The sequence below is a fragment of the Nicotiana sylvestris genome, chromosome 11 (assembly GCF_000393655.2).
Source record: "Nicotiana sylvestris chromosome 11, ASM39365v2, whole genome shotgun sequence".
Classification (NCBI taxonomy): Eukaryota; Viridiplantae; Streptophyta; class Magnoliopsida; order Solanales; family Solanaceae; genus Nicotiana; species Nicotiana sylvestris.
Window position 1 is genome coordinate 4980349 of NC_091067.1, and position 12938 is coordinate 4993286.

Sequence of the window (12938 nt, forward strand, 5' to 3'; positions counted from 1 at the left end):
GAGAAAGATTGTATCGCGCCCTCTTAGATTGCAAATCCCGTTGCTATTACGCAGTGTAACTTTGTATGAAAATTTTGCCCAAAATCCGTCACTTTGCTTAATTAATTCACGTTTCTTTGTGATCAATTTGAAGTTTTGGAGAGTTTTTGAATGCCAAGCTTCATCCATGTGATGACCCGGCCAGTCGTCTCATGAGTTATCGCTCCATTTTCCCCCATTTCTTCTTCTTTATGCCTTGTTATCCATGTTTTGTGATATCGGGTTGGTCGATCGAATTCGGAATGATTTTGGTAAGGTTTAAGACACTTAGTCTCTTGTGAAGAAGGTCAAGTTGGAAAGGTCAACCGGATGTTGACTTATGTGTTAGAGGGCTCGGATGTGAGTTTTGATGGTTTGGTTAGCTTCGAAAGGTGATTTATGACTTAGGAGCATGATCGGAATGAATTTCGGAGGTTCGGAGTAGATTTAGGCTTGATTTGGCGAAGTTGATATTTTGGCGATTTCTGGTTGGTAGGAGAGATTTTGATATAGAGGTCGGATTGGAATTCTGAGAGTTTCAGTAGTGCCATTGTATCATTTGGGATGTGTGTGCAAAATTTCAGGTCATTCGGATGTGGTTTGGTTGGGTTTTTGATCAAAAATGGAATTTGGAAGATTTTAAAAAAATTGGCTTGAATCCAATGTGTTTTGGTTGATTTGATGTTGTTTGAGGTGTTTTGAAGATTGGTACAAGTTTGAATAAGGTATTAGGATATGTTTGTGCTTTTGGTTGAGGTCCTGAGGGCCTCGGGGTGATTTCGAATGGTTAACGAAAAAGTTTGGACTTTGTTGCAGCTGCTGAAGTTGCTCCCTGTGGTATTTCCGCACCTGCGGATTGGGGACCGCAGGTGCGTAGCCGCCGCAGGTGCAGAGCCGCATAAGCGGAAGGTTGTCCGCAGAAGCGGAATTTGGAGAAGTTGTCAGGAACCGCAGAAGAGGTTGGAATACCGCATCTGCGAGGGCGCAGATGCAGAAAGTTGACCGCAGATGCGGAAAGGGGAGCTTAAGTGATTTCCGCAGAAGCAGAGGAAGAACCGTATATGCAGTACCGCAAAAGTGGAAATATAGGCTCAGATGCGAAAATCCCTGACCAGAAGATATATATTGTCTTCTTCGCAAAATTTTGCTAAGTTTATCATTTTTGAAGATGGGAAAGAGGCTAAGGCATAGGATTTCGAGAGGAATCAAAGGATATCAGCTAGGTAAGTTCCCTAAGCTTAAGTACTTGTGATTAATATCATTTTTGCACTGTTTAATCATGGTTTTAGTGGAGATTAAGGAATAAAAATTGGGGATTAGGGCTTGAGATTAAGAGACCTTTAAATGGGGATTTGAGGGGTCATTTGGACTCCAATTTCAGTGTTCTTGATATGTATAGACTCGTGGGAGGATAAGAATTTTGTTGATGTGATTTTTATCGAGTTCTGAGACGTGGGTCCGGGGGTCGAGTTTTGGCCAATTTCGAGATTTTTGGTATTATTTGATTGTTTTCGCTTGGGCTTCGTTCCCTTAGCATATTTTGACGTCGTGATTCTGATTTTGGATAGATTCGACGCGAGTGGAGGTCGATTTTAGGGGCAAAGGCATTGCAGAGTAGTATTTTCACCGGTTTGAGGTAAGTAACCACTGTAAATCCAGAACTGAGGGTACAAACCCCGGTATTTGACTTGTTTTAATAAATGCAGTGACGCACATGCTAAGTGACGAGCGTGTGGGCATGCACCGGTAGGGATTGTGACTTGGTCCGTCCCGTAGCGACTATTAAGCTGCGTGTTTGATTTGGAACCTTATGATATTCCGTACTTTAGCTATTCATAGTATATTATGGGTTGTATGTCGTGTTTTGGGCCTTGTGCCGACCTTTTGAGACCCTTAGGGGCATTTTTACTGTTTCTCCTCACTTTACTTGTTGAAAGCATATCCTCAGTCATGTTTTACCTATTTAGATGTTTAAAACTGGTTTTATCACTTCACTTCTAATTGTGAGGACTGTTTGGGCTGAATTCCCTAATTTATATTGTTGTGCCCGAGAGGCTGTGAGGTTAATGACTAAGAGAGGTTGAGAACCAAATAGTGAGGATATTATATGTATATATATTATAGATTGGGCTGCACGTCATAGCGATATATATATATATATATATATACTGGATCGGGCTGTACGCCGCAGCAATATATGTATTCAATCAGCGTGCGCGCCGCAACAATATGACTCTTGGGCTATAGGAGCCACTCCAGAGTCTGTACACCCCCAGTGAGCGTAGTCGACTATAAATTACGGATCGGGCTGCATGTCGCAGTGGTTACTATGATTTCTATTACTATGAGATACTAATGAGCTTGAGTGCTAAGAGCGAGTATTGGGTGATGAGAGTTGAGCCACGAGTGACTGAGAAGCTGCCCGAGAGACCATATTTTGAGTGATACCTTGCCCGAGGGGCCCAGTTATGATATTTTTACTGATTTCACTCTTCTTTTAAAATAAGCCTTTGTTGGAAAAATTACTACGTATATGATTTCAAGTGTTTAAACTGAAATTTGATGATTTTACGACGAAACTGGTTTTAAACTGTGAAGTTGACCTATTATCTTGTTGTTTTTCTTCAGTTATATGATTTTAACGGCTCGTCACTGCTTTCAGGCCTTATTTACTTTAGTTACTTACTGAGTTGGCGTACTCACATTACTCCATGCACCTTGTGTGCATATCCAGGTGCCCGAGCGGCCGAGTGAGGGTCTTCAGCTGATCCAGTGTTTGACGGGGATTTCAAGGTAGTGGCGTCCGCAGCCCTATTTTCTCCTCCCTATCTCATTATCTTTTCGCATTTTCCTAGACATATGATGTAGTAGTTATTCAGATATGTACTAGAGGCTCTAGACTTGTGACACCAGATATTTGGGGCTATGTTGTTTCATGTTATTTAACTTCCGCATATTTTCCGTTGCTTTAAATGTTTATAATGGAATTTGGTATTTAAAACCTATGTTAGGAAATGGCTTATTGTTAAAGGAAAAAGGGTTGTGATTCATTGATTGGTTGGCTTTCCTAGTAATGTGATAGGTGCATCACAACTGGTATTCGGGGTCGTGACAAGTTGGTATCAGAGCCTAGGTTACATAGGTCTCGCGAGTCATGAGCCGGTTTAGTATAGTCTCGCGGATCGGTATGGAGACGTCTGTATTTATCCTCGAGAGGTTGCAGAACCTTTAGGAAAATCTTCAAATTCTTGAAATTCTTGTCGTGCGAACTTGTTGATCCGAATACTAAACTTATGTTAATCCGTTCTCTCATAGATGGTGAGGACACGTGCTACCGGGTGGGGTGGACGACCACTAGTTGGGGCCACCAGAGGCCGAGGATGCGGTCGAGGCTGTGGTAGGGGAAGAGCAGTTAGGGCAGCACCTGCAGATCCACCAGTTGCCCCAGTTCAGAATCAGGTCCCAGTTGTGAACGCTACAACAGCACCAGCTATGCCCATTGTGATTCCAGGCCTTCAGGAGGCTTTAGCTCAAATCTTATTAGTGTGTACCGGTTTGGCTCAAGTGGTTTCAGTTACTACGGCCGCACCTACTTCTCAGGCCGGGGGAGGCACCCAGACTCATATTGCTCGCACACCTGAGCAGGTTATGTAGGGACTCCAGACACCGGGGGCACCTCTAGCCCAGCCGGTTGCACCAGCTCAGGAGTTTGTGGTACCAGTTATACCAGACGACGAGCAGCGTCGACTAGAGAGGTTTGGTAGGCTCAAGCCTCTGACTTTTAGCAGTGCAGAGGGCGAGGATGCACAGGGGTTCTTGGATAAGTGTCAGAGGATGCTTCATACAACGGGGATCCTAGAGACCAGTGGTGTAGCTTTTACCACCTTTTAGTTTTCTGGGGTTGCCTTCACTTAGTGGGAGGCATATGAGAGGCGTAGGCTTGTTGGTGCAGCGCCCCTTACTTGGCAGCAGTTCTCTGTTCTCTTTCTGGAGAAGTATGTGCCACAGTCTCGCCGAGAGGAGCTGCATAGGCAGTTTGAGCAGTTGCATCAGGGAGAGATGACTGTGACGCAGTATGAGATGTGGTTCTCTGAGTTAGCCCGTCATGCGGTTTGGTTGGTTCCTACAGATCGAGAGAGGATTATGAGGTTTGTTGATGGTCTCACATATCAGCTTCGGATTCTCATGACTAGGGAGAGGGTGACAGGTGCTACTTTTGAGGAGGTTGTTGACATCGCCCATGATATTGAGATGGTTTGCTGCCAGGAGCAAGAGGAGAGGGAGGCCAAGAGGTCTCGGGGATATGGTAGCTTTAGTGGTGCTCTTTTGAGGGGTCAGTTCCAGTAGGGCAGAGGTCGTCCCTTCAGACAAGCTCATTCAGCTCGCCCAGGGTATCGTGGGGCATCATCGGGTCATGGTTCTCACAGTTCTCACAAGGGTCACTCATCACTTAGTGCCCTCCCAGCCCAGAGTTCGTCCCGTTCTCCATCAGTGCAGGGTTCTTCCATGCCAGACCTTTCTACTGGTCATTTCGATGATAGGGGTTCCCTTCAGTCCCCATCTTCAGCAATGGGGAGTTGTTATGAGTGCGGAGAGTTTGGGCATATAAGGAGGCAGTGTCCTCGTCTTCATGATGGTCAATCTCAGCAAAGGGGTCAGCCCTCGACTTCTGCTCCAGTTACTTCACCACCCGCCCAACCAGCTAGGGGTGGAGGTCAGTCAGCCAGGGGTCGCCCTAGAGAGGGAGGTCGATTAGGTGGTGGTCAGGCTCGTTTCTATGCTCTCCTAGGTAGATCAGATGTTGCTGCTTCAGATGTTGTGATTTCAATTATTGTTTCAGTCTACAACAGAGATGCCTCTGTATTATTTGATCCCGGTTCCACCTTTTCTTATGTGTCATCACACTTTGCCCGTCATCTAGATACACCCCGTGAATTTTTTGTTTCACATGTTCATGTATCTACCCCAGTGGGCGATACTGTTGTTGTAGACTGTGTGTAATGGTCGTGTATGGTAACTACTGGGGGTCTGGAGACCCGAGTGGATATGTTATTACTTTGCATGGTGGATTTTGATATCATCTTGGGCATGGACTGGTTATCTCCGTGTCGTGCTATTTTGGATTTTCATGCCAAGACAGTCATATTAGTTATACCGGGTGTGCCACGGATTGAGTGGCGAGGTTTGACTGACTATGTTCCCAGTAGAGTGATCTCATTCTTGAAGGTTCGGCGTATGGTTGGGAAGGTATATCTTTCGTATCTAGCCTTTGTGAGGGATGTCGGTGTTGAGACTCCTAGTATTGATTATGTTCCAGTTGTGAGGGATTTTCCCGATGTGTTTCCTGCAGACCTGTTGGGCATGCCACCAGACAGAGACATTGATTTTGGTATTGACCTGGTGTCGGGCACTCAGCCCATTTCTATTCCGCCGTATCGCATGACACCAGCGGAGTTGAAGGAATTAAAAGGACAACTTCAGGAGCTCCTTGATAAGGGGTTCATTTGGCCTAGTGTGTCACCTTGGGGTGCGCCGATTCTATTTGTAAAGAAAAAGGATGGCATTATGAGGATGTGCATTGATTATAGGCAATTGAACAAGGTAACAATTAAGAACAAGTATCATTTGCCCTACATTGATGATTTATTCAACCAGCTTCAGGGAGCGAGAGTGTTCTCCAAGATTGATATCCGTTCAAGTTATCACCAGTTGAAGATCAGGGATTCGGATATTCTTAAGATAGCTTTCAGGACTCGATATGGTCATTATGAGTTCTTGGTGATGTCTTTTGGGCTGACTAATGCCCCAACAACGTTCATGCATTTGATGAACAGGGTGTTCCAACCCTATCTCGATTCATTTTTCATAGTCTTCATTGATGATATTCGGGTATATTCGCGTAGTCAGGAGGAGCACACGGAGAATTTGAGAGTTGTGTTGCAGAGATTGAGAAAGGAGAAGCTTTATGCAAAATTCTCCAAGTGTGAGTTTTGGCTTAGTTCAGTGGCTTTCTTAGGGAACGTGATATCTAGCGAGGGTATTCAAGTTGATCCGAAGAAGATAGAGGCAGTTCAGAGTTGGCCAAAACAGTCCTCAGCCACAGATATTTGCAGCTTTCTTAATTTGGCAGGCTATTATCGTCGGTTTGTTCAGGGATTCTCATCTATCTCATCACCCTTGACCAAGCTGACTCAGAAAGGTGTTTCATTTGTATGGTCGGACGAATGCGAGGAGAGCTTTCAGAAGCTCAAGACAGCTTTGACCACAGCTCTAGTGTTAGTTTTGCAATTAGCTTTAGGTTCATATACTGTGTATTGTGATGCTTCGAGAGTTGGTATTGGTTGTGTCTTGATGCAGGAGGGTAGAGTTATTGCTTATTCTTCTCGACAGCTGAAGCCCCATGAGAAGAACTACCCCGTTCATAATTTGGAGTTGGCTGCCATAGTTCACGCATTGAAAATTTTGAGGTATTACTTGTATGGTGTGTCTTGTGAGGTGTTTAGTGATAATCGTAGCCTCCAGCACTTGTTCAAATAGAAAGATCTCAATTTGAGGCAGCGGAGATGGTTGGAGTTGCTTAAGGATTATGATATCACTATATTGTACCATCCAGGAAAAGTCAATGTGGTGGCCGATGCTTTGAGCCGAAAGGCGGTGAGTATGGGGAGTTTGGCATATATTCCAGTTGGGGAGAGACCTCTTGCAGTTGATATTCAAGCCTTGGCCAATCGGTTCGCGAGATTAGATGTTTCGGAGCCCAGTCGGGTATTGGCTTGTGTGGTCTCTCAGTCTTCCTTATATGATCACATTAGAGAGCTCCAATATGATGATCCGCATTTACTTGTCCTTAAGGACAGAGTTCAGCATGATGATGCCAGAGATGTGACCATTGGGGATGATGGGGTGTTGAGGATGTAGGGCCGGATTTGTGTGCCCAATGTGGATGGGCTTTGGGAGTTGATTCTGGGGGAGGCTCATAGCTCGCGGTATTCCATTCATCCAGGTGCCGCGAAGATGTATCAGGATCTGAGACAGCACTATTGGTGGAGAAGAATGAAGAAAGATACTGTGGGATTTGTGGATCAGTGTCTCAATGTCAGCAGGTGAAATACGAGCATCAGAGACCGGGTGGTTTGCTTCAGCGGATAGATATTCCCGAGTGAAAGTGGGAGAGTATCACTATAGACTTTGTTGTTGGACTTCCACGGACTTTGAGAAAGTTTGATGCTATTTGGGTGATTGTGGACCGGCTGACCAAGTCCGCGCACTTCATTCCTGTGTGTACTACTTATTCTTCAGAGTGGTTGGCAAAGATCTATATCCAGGAGATTGTTCGGTTGCATGGTATCACCGTTTCCATCATTTCAGATAGGGGCACTCAGTTTACTTTGCAGTTTTGGAGATCTGTGCAGCGAGAGTTGGGTACTCAGGTTGAGTAGAGCACAACTTTTCACCCTCAAACGGATGGACAGTCCGAGCGCACTATTCAGATATTGGAAGACATGTTGTGTGCTTGTGTCACTGATTTAGGAGGATCATAGGATTAGTTTCTACCGCTTGCAGAGTTTGCTTATAACAACAGCTACTAGTCGAGTATTCAGATGGCTCCATATGAGGCTTTGTATGGGAGGCGGTGTATATCTCCAATTGGTTGGTTCGATCCCGGTGAGGCTAGACTATTGGGGATAGACTTGGTGCAGGATGCCTTAAAAGGTAAAGGTGATTCAGGAGAGTCTTCGTACAGCGCAGTCAAGGCAAAAGAGTTATGTTGATATGAAGGTTCGGGATGTGTCCTACATGGTTGGCGAGAAGGTTCTGTTGAAGGTTTCACCCATGAAGGGTGTTATGAGATTTGGAAAGAAAGGGAAATTGAGTCCTCGGTTCATTTGGCCTTTTGAGGTGCTTTGGAGGATTGGGGAGGTGGCTTATGAGCTTGCTTTGCCACCCAGCTTGTCGAGTGTGCACCTAGTATTTCATGTTTCCATGCTCCGGAAGTATATTTGGGACCCGTCTTATGTTTTGGGTTTTAGCACGGTTTAGTTAGATGATAATTTGACTTATGATGTGGAGCCAGTAGCTATTTTGGGTCGACAAGTTCGAAAGTTGAGATCAAAGGATATAGCTTCAGTGAAAGTGTAGTGGAGAGGTCGGCCCATGGAGAAGGCTACCTGGGAGACTGAGCGGGAGATGCAGAGTAGATATCCTCACCTGTTTGAGGCTTCAGGTATGTTTCTTACCTCGTTCGAGGATGAACGTTTGTTTAAGTTGGGGAGGATGTGATGACCCGACCAATCGTCTTATGAGTTAAAGCTCCGTTTCTCCCCATTTCTGCTTTTTTATGCCTTGTTATCCGTGTTTTGTGATATTGGGTTGGTCGAATAGAATTCAGAATGATTTTGGTAAGGTTTGAGACACTTAGTCTCTTGTGAAGAAGGTCAAGTTGGAAAAGTCAACCGGATGTTGACTTATGTGTTAGAGGGCTCAGATGAGAGTTCTGATGGTTCGGTTAGCTTAAGGAGGTGATTTATGACTTAGGAGCATGATCCGAATGAGTTTCGGAGGTTCGGAGTAGATTTAGGCTTGAATTGGCGAAGCTGATATTTTGGCGATTTTCAGTTGGTAGGCGAGATTTTGATATAGATATCAGAATGGAATTCCGAGAGTTGTTGTAGTTCCGTTGTCATTTGGGATGTGTGTGCAAAATTTCAAGTCATTCGGATGTGGTTTGGTTGGGCTTTTGATCAAAAACGGAATTTGGAAGATTTTAGAAAATTTGGCTTGAATCCGATGTGTTTTGGTTGATTTGATGTTATTTGAGGTGTTTTGAAAATTGGTACAAGTTTGAATAAGGTATTAGGATATGTTTGTGCTTTTGGTTGAGGTCCCGAAGGCCTCGGGGTGATTTCGGATGGTTAACGGAAAAGTTTGAACTTTTTACAACTGCTGAAGTTGCTGCTTCTGGTATTTACACACCTGCGGATTGGGGACCGCAGGTGCGATGCCGCATAAGCAGAAGGTTGGCCGCAGAAGCAGAATTTGGAGAAGTTGTCAGGAACCACAGAAGCGGTTGGAATACCGCATCTGCAAGGGCGCAAATGCGAAAAGTTGACCGCAGATGCGGAAAGGGGAGCTTAAGTGATTTCAGTAGAAGCGGAGGAAGAACCGCATATGTGGTACCGCATAAGCGGAAATACAGGCGCAGGTGTGAAAATCCCTGGCCAGAAGATATATATTGTCTTCTTCGCAAAATTTTGCTAAGTTTATCATTTTTGAAGACGGGAAAGAGGCTAAGGCATAGGATTTCGAGAGGAATCAAAGGATATCAACTGGGTAAGTTCCCTAAGCTTAACTACTTGGGATTAATATCATTTTTGCACTGTTTAATCATGGTTTTAGTGGGGATTAAGGAAGAAAAATTGGGGATTAGGGCTTGAGATTAAGAGACATTTAAATGGAGATTTGAGGGGTCATTTGGACTCCGATTTCAGTGTTCTTGATATGTATAGACTCGTGGAGGATAAGGATTCCGTTAAGATTCCGTTGATATAATTTTTATCGAGTTCCGAGACGTGGGCTCGGGGGTCGGGTTTTGGCCAATTTTGAGATTTTTGGTATTATTTGATTGTTTTCGCTTGGGCTTTGTTCCCTTAGCATATTTTGACGTCGTGATTCCGATTTTGGATAGATTCGACAGAGTGGAGGTCGATTCGAAGGGAAAAGGTGTTGCGGAATAGTATTTTCACCTGTTTGAGGTAAGTAACTATTGTAAATATGGAACTGAGGGTACAAACCCCAGTATTTGACTTGTTTTGATAAATGCGGTGACGCACATGCTAGGTGACGAGCGTGTGGGCGTCCACCGGTAGGGATTGTGACTTGGTCTGTCCCGTAGCAACTATTAAGCTGCGTGTTTGATTTTGAACCTTATGATATTCCGTACTTTAGCTATTCATACTATATTATGGGTTGTATGCCGTGTTTGGGGCCTTGTGCCGACCTGTTGAGACCCTTAGGGGCATTTTTACTGTTTCTCCTCACTTTACTTGTTGAAAACATATCCTCAGTCATATTTTACCCGTTTAAATGTTTAAAACTGGTTTTATCACTCCACTTCTAATTGTGAGGATTGTTTGGGTTGAGTTCCCTAATTTCTATTGTTGTGCGAGGTTGTAAGGTTAATGACTGAGAGAGGTTGAGAACCTAATAGTAAGGATATTATATGTATATATATTATGGATCGGGCTGCACACCGTAGTGATACTTATATAGATCGGGTTGCACGCTGCAACGATATATATATATATATATATATATATATATAGGGCCACATGCCGCAGCAATATATGTATTGGATTGGGCTGCACGCCGCAGCGATATGACGTTTGGGCTGTAGGAGCCCCTCCGGAGTCTGTACACCCCCAGTGAGCGCAGTCGACTATAAATTACGGATCGGGCTGAGCGCCGCAGCGGTTACTATGATTTCTATTACTATGAGATACTAATGAGCCAGAGTGCTGAGAGCGAGTATTGGGTGACGAGAGTTGAGTCACGAGTGACTGAGAAGCGGCCCGAGAGGCCATATTCTGAGTGATACCTTGCCTGAGGGGCCCAGTTATGATATTTTTTCTGATTTCACTCTTCTTTTAAAATAATCCACTGTTGGAAAAATTACTAAGAATATGACTTCAAGTGTTTAAACTGAAATTTAATGATTTTGCGACGAAACTGGTTTTTAATTGTGAAGTTGACCTGTTATCCTGTTGTTTTTCTTCAGTTATATGATTTTTTACTGCTCTTCACTGCTTTCAGACCTTATTTACTTTATTTACTTACTGAGTTCACGTTACTCCCTGCACCTTGTGTGCAGATCCAGGTGCCCGGCGTCCGAGTGAGGGTCTTCAGCTGATCCAGTGTTTGACGGGGATTTCAAAGTTGTTGCATGGCGTCCGCAGCCCTGTTTTCTCCTCCCTATCTCATTATCTTTGCGCATTTTCCTAGACTTATGATGTAGTAGTTATTCAGACATGTATTAGAGGCTTTAGACTCGTGACACCAGATATTTGGGACTGTGTAGTTTCCTGTTATTTTACTTCCGCATATTTTATGTTGCTTTAAACGTTTATAATGGAATTTGGTACTTAAAATATGTGTTAGTAAATGGCTTATTGTTAAAGGAAAAAGGATTGTGATTCATTGATTGGTTGGCTTGCCTAGTAATGTGATAGGCGCTATCACGACTGGTATTTGGGGTCGTGACAATGCATAAGCTTTTTGGTAAATTTATGTACTTTCCTCTTAGTTATACATAACAATCCTTGTCGGCTACCCACTTCCTCTACACATGCCACATGGTATGTAAATGAATAGTCATCATTTGGGCTTCATATGGTTGCCACATCATATTTAAGAATTATCCAAATTATTATTAATTACTAACTTCTTAATTAACTTGGTAATTTCCTACTAAACCAATAATTAATCAATTATCCACATATTTAAGAATTATCTCAAATTACTTAAAATACTACTCACTTTTAACACACTTTATATACCTTACTATCATGGTCATGTGGTACCTTGTATGGTACTAGTCCATAAGTACCGGGCATTTTAACTCGGGCCATATTTTATCCCAAAATGTCAAACTTTGACGAAATTTATTTTCTTCAATTTGCTTACCCTCTTAACTTCACGAATTTACTCATCACTTGTTTTAAATAGCATAATGCTTATAATCTCAAAATAATCTCATTCCCGAACTTACGTTGATTAACTTACGACGAAATTTTAGCGTACGAAAATGGGGGACGTGCTATCTCATTTTCGATCTTGTATCAATTTACTTGTGGTGTACTTCCACGTACGAAAACATGGGATGTAACACTCCTAGCATTTTAAGGGCCCATAAAAATGATCTAATGAACAATAGTTATCATTTCGTCATGACCGTTCATCGTTTTTTGGAATTTTAAGGCGATAAAATAGAAATTCAGGACGATTCCATAATTTTTGTGTGTTATGTCCATGCCATCTGCATAAATTCGGGGAGCCGACTCCGAATCTCCTAAAATTTTGCAGGTCCATAAAAATGACCTAATGAACAATAGTCATCGATTCTCCATGATTGTTCCTCGTTTTATGGCGTTTTAGTGTAATAAAATATGAACTCAAGACCTAATGAACTTGATGAATAATAGTCATTGTTTCGCTTCACCTTGTCTGTTACTCATTTTTTGGCGTTTTAGGGCCATAAAATAGGAATTTAGGACAATTCTCGGATTTTCGTATGTTATATTCCATGCCATCTACGGGAATTCGGGCTACCAGCCCCGAATCTACTAAAACCTTGCGGGCTCATAAAAAATAGCATAAATTATAATAGTCATTGATTTGCCCTGATCGTTCCTCATTTTATGGCATTTTAGGGCCATAAAATAGGAATTCAAAACTATTCCTAGATCTTCGTGTGCTATAGTTAATGCCATCTGCATGAATTCATGCATTCAGCTCTGAATCTCCTAAAATTTGTGGATCCATCAAAAACGATCTAATGAACAATAGTAATCGCTTTGCCATGACCGTTCCTCATTTTTTGGCGCTTTAGGGCCATAAAATAAGAATTCAAGATGATTCTCACATTTTCGTGTGCTATAGTCCACGCCATCACATGAATTTGGGCGATCGGCTTCGAATCTCCTACTCCCTCCGTTCCAGTTTATGTGAACCTATTTTTTTTTTGGTCCATACCAAAAAGAATGACCCCTTGCTATATTTGGAAATAATTTAGCTTAAACTTGTAATTCTACCCTTAGTGAGAAGCTTTTATAACCACATAAATACTCTAGACCCCTTTTTGACTTGTTTAGGACTACAAATTCAAAAAGTCTTTATTTTTTCTTAAACTCCATATTCAGTCAAAC